At 37.1% G+C, this 4,747-nt stretch overlaps 1 protein-coding gene and 1 long non-coding RNA gene across 2 annotated transcripts in view; one reads left to right on the top strand and one right to left on the bottom strand.

The window, feature by feature from the left end:
- The window catches only part of LOC107592940 (exostosin-1b-like), a 104,062-nt gene that overhangs the window by 12,352 nt on the left and 86,963 nt on the right, over window positions 1-4,747 (top strand). The window lies entirely within an intron of this gene.
- Window positions 1,428-2,876, bottom strand: LOC107592941 (uncharacterized). Its single transcript, XR_001610045.1, has 3 exons — window positions 2,798-2,876; window positions 1,595-1,778; window positions 1,428-1,507 (listed from the first exon to the last, which is right to left on the bottom strand). It is a non-coding gene; the product is annotated as an uncharacterized lncRNA (long non-coding RNA).

Here is a 4,747-nt window from a genome sequence, read left to right as displayed (position 1 = left end):
ATAAAGAATAATCGGTTATCGGTATCGGCCAAAATTTTCATATCGGTGCATCCCTACTATAAAATATAATTTCATAAATTGCATAAATAATTATGAACAAAACAGCATCATGTATTTATGCATTGCTTAATCCAAAGAGCTGAAGCGCCATTCGCACAGACTGCATTTAACATATGAGACGCTGTGAAAAGGAATAAACCTCCACAAATTCGTGACGTGTTTTCTAAATGTTTCAACTGTTTTAACTTTGCATGGCTTTCTATACATCTCTTCTGTGAGACGCGAGTGCAGCAGTCATATTTGTCCGTCTAAAAAATGCGCTGAATATGCGTTCTGTGTGAATGGCTTAGTTTTGGATTTAACCCATTCAAGATCTTCTCCGCATTGAGCTTCTATATTTCTCTAATATTTTGAATGAATAACGCAGCAGCGGCGCATCTCGTGGGCTAGACTAACAAAACATTAAAATGCAACCACGTCACTTATATCACCGCATCTCGAGCGCCACTGATGACGCTCCCTGATGCACACCTAACATTCAAATGCAAATGTTTATTTTAAATTCGACTAATATTCATTCTTTTAATTCACAATCTCCTCATCACAGGCAGGTACAGCACTCATGTTTGTGTGTGCTGTCTGCGTCACTCATAGCACGTGCCTATATCGTGCACTATATCGAAATGTTTTTATATCGTTATCGAAGAAGGTGTACCGTCGAAAAATATCGATACCGTTTTATCGCCCAGGCCTAGTTTTTGAATTCTGGCTTAAAAAAATATGGGCGGTCATCTTGGATGCCAACATTTTATTGTGAACCCCTTCACCACCACAGAAATGATAAATGTAAAAAACAGGGTACAACAATGCTATGTTATTTGATCCAAAACAGAAAAATACAGTAATATTGTTTTATTTTTTTTCAATTTAAAATAACTCTTTTCTATTTGAATATATTTTAAAAGGTAATTTATTCTTGTGATGCAAAGCTGAATTTTCGGCATTAAAATCTGGCCTTCAGTGTTTTTTCAAATATTGTAGATTTATGTGGCAAATGATTGCTAAAATATATTTTGAGACAAACGTCTATTAATTTTCAGGTTTGTTCAACATAATTAAATTAACAGTTTTCCTTGATGCGTGTCTTTAGCCCCATAAATGAAACTGCATAGCCTTAGTTATTTATGACATTACATGTACGTTTTTTCTTACTTACGTCCTATTTTGGTATTTAACCTAAAGGTTCTGTAGGTGATGGTTTGGAATAGTACACATAATAATGTGTTCTTTCTAGCTAACAGATATCACATGACTTTTTCCACCATTTTTACCCAATCAGCGAACTAGCTGCAGCTGTCAGTCATTCTGAGGAGTCAGGACTGTCACTGGTCTTGCTGAATTTGTTTGTGCATGTATTGATCCACTCACTGAGCTTCCTGTCCATCTCCTCACAACGTCTCACTTCATTCACAAACTTCCTCTGGAACACGTTCACATCAGGGTTGAGCTGAAAGAAAGAGGTTATCTCATTAACTCTCAGCATATGATAGAGGAGAGAGCGGGAAGAGAGAGAAAGCAAGCTGTATCTACTCACATCTCTGAACTGCACCATTCCCAGCTCTCCCAGTTCACTGACGCAGCAGTAGGCCGCTTCAGACTGGAGGAAGAGCTGGGCCAGAGTCATCTCCTCACTGCGAAACAACTCCCCCATGATGCTGCAGGCCACAGGAACTCACCCACGGCTCAGAAATCAATCCCACTGGATGCTACTGGTCAGTCTGGAGGAAAGACAGATAGATAGATACATTATTTACATCAGTCCCATTATAACACATTTATGGGTAATACTTCAAATGTATTATTATAAACATCAGCAGTTAAAAAGTGTAAAAGTAAAGTGTTATATATAATTTGTCTAATTTATTTAATATATAATTTATATATTATAGAAACCGGTTTCATCTCCTAATGTGAGAGTCTCTGAGTCTGAGCTGGGCTCAGCATCACTCGCATCCCAAAGAGCCGATTGGCTGAAAGCTCAGCATCCCTGTGTCTCTAAGAGCTGATTGGCCAAGAAGCTCAACAACCCTCGCATCACTGAGAGCTGATTGGCTGATGGCTCAACATCTCACATCTCTGCTGCACTGCCCTTCAGCTCTGAAGGGCGCCATTACGCGCTCTTCTCTCTATCTACCCCGTGCCAACAATAATTCTATCAGAGTATTGTCACATTATTTAATATACTAACAAATTGAAGCAAAAACCGAAACATCTAACACACGAATATTTATTTGTAAGATGTTCATTTTTGTTTAATAAGGCTACAGCGAAGCATTCTGGCATAATCCTAATAGTGAATATAATTAGACCACTTAAGAGTCCTCGAGCTTAGGTAGTTTTTAGGTAGTATTTTGAACGAAATGAGATAAATTAATTCATGATTGAATAAATGAATATATGAATGAAACAGTAAGTAAATATGCTCGACTGAATAACACAGATTTCCAATTTACTAATCATTAAAATGCTGTCAACTGTTTATTCTTCCACGCTAATATAACATAATATTGAAGTCACATTAAGAGTAAACATAAATATATGATCAACTCTAATGGCTGACCGAATGGAGAGCCTAACGTTAGCGTTACATCCATATTCAAGCATCACCACCTCATTCAAGCGACCACAATAAAATGATTCATCCACTCATTTATAACGTCGTGTATACATATATAGTGTCAGAGTTAAACGTGTGGATAAAAAGAAAAACGGATATGTAAAAGATAAATGTTCTTACCGTCCTTGACGTCTTCAGTAAGAGATCTGTTCTCGTCCGCGAGGATGAGCAGACCTGCTCCGTGACGTCACGCCTGCTGCTGCTACAGGGTCACGTGATTTTTTTCGCCGTTGCCAAATGCCACTGGATTTTTTTTTAGGCATTTTAGCGTTATGGTTATGTATTGTATATATGTATTGTTTTTTGGTTGTTGTTTTTTTAACTATAAACAATGTTTATGTATGGTTTAGACTTATTATAGACCTATTAGTCTATTATTTATTTATTATTTGTTTGTTTGCTCTTAAAAAGTGTTTATCGTTTAAAACCAGAGGTGGACAGTAACTAAGTACATTTACTTGAGTATTGTACTTAAGTACACTTTTTGAGTATCGGTACTTTACTTGAGTATTATTTTTTCTGGGAACTTATGACTTTAACTTCACTATATTTGAAATACAAATATTGTACTTTTCACTCCACTACATTTCTATCAAGGTCCTTGAAGTAGAAAGTCGTTACTATGTAGCAGCTTTGAAAGTCAGTGGGTGATTTTTTTCTTCTCTAAAACTTTCTTTTTTTTCTGACAGTTTTATCAGTAATCACTCTTGTAGGACTACATGAAATGATTTCCCAGCATTTTTTGAACACTGACCGGCTGCAAATGTGATATTTATTTACAACAATTCAATAATAAGAAGTTAATATTGTGGTATATATTAGACACAATATTGTCTAATTTTTGCAATCTTGATAACAACATTTTGAGCAATTATAGACCTTTATCAAATCTTCCTTTTATAGACAAGATTATTGAAAAGGTAGTTTTTAATCAGCTGAACAAATACTTAAACTCAAATGGATACCTGGACAATTTTCAATCTGGTTTCCGACCGCATCACAGCAGAGACAGCGCTCATTAAGATAATAAATTATATGCGCTTACATTCTGATTCTGGCAAAATATCAGTGCTGGTACTACTAGATCTCAGTGCTGCATTTGACACTGTCGATCATAACATACTTCTAGAGAGACTGGAAAACTGGGTTGGACTTTTTGGGATGGTACTCAATTGGTTCAGGTCATACTTAGAAGGGAGAGGTTATTATGTGAGTATAGGAGAGCATAAGTCTAAGTGGACGTCTATGGCATGCGGAGTCCCACAAGGCTCAATTCTTGCACCGCTCTTGTTTAGCCTGTATATGCTCCCACTAAGTCAAATAATGAGAAAGAACCAAATCGCCTATCACAGCTATGCTGATGATACCCAGATTTACCTAGCCTTATCTCCAAATGACTACAGCCCCATTGACTCCCTCTGCCAATGCATTGATGAAATTAGTTGGATGTGCCAAAATTATCTTCAGTTAAACAAGGAGAAAACTGAAGTCATTGCATTTGGAAACAAAGATGAAGTTCTCAAGGTGAATGCATACCTTGACTCTAGGGGTCAAACAACTAAAAATCAAGTCAAGAATCTTGGTGTGATTCTGGAGACAGACCTTAGTTTCAGTAGTCATGTCAAAGGAGTAGCTAAATCAGCATACTATCATCTCAAAAACATTGCTAGAATTAGATGTTTTGTTTCCAGTCAAGACTTGGAGAAACTTGTTCATGCCTTTATCACCAGCAGGGTGGACTATTGTAATGGTCTCCTCACCGGCCTTCCCAAGAAGACCATTAGACAGCTGCAGCTCATCCAGAACGCTGCTGCCAGAATTCTGACTAGAACCAGAAAATCTGAGCATATTACACCAGTCCTCAGGTCCTTACACTGGCTTCCAGTTATATTTAGGATTGATTTGAAAGTACTTTTACTCGTTTATAAATCACTCAATGGCCTAGGACCTAAATACATTGCAGATATGTTCACTGAATATAAACCTAACAGACCACTCAGATCATTAGGATCGAGTCAGTTAGAAATACCAAGGGTTCACACAAAACAAGGGGAGTCCGCTTTTAGTTAT

The sequence above is a fragment of the Sinocyclocheilus grahami genome, unplaced genomic scaffold (assembly GCF_001515645.1).
Source record: "Sinocyclocheilus grahami isolate Dianchi unplaced genomic scaffold, SAMN03320097.WGS_v1.1 scaffold161.1, whole genome shotgun sequence".
Classification (NCBI taxonomy): Eukaryota; Metazoa; Chordata; class Actinopteri; order Cypriniformes; family Cyprinidae; genus Sinocyclocheilus; species Sinocyclocheilus grahami.
The sequence above is the reverse complement of the archived record's forward strand: the minus strand, read 5'-3'. Positions and strand labels throughout refer to the sequence as shown.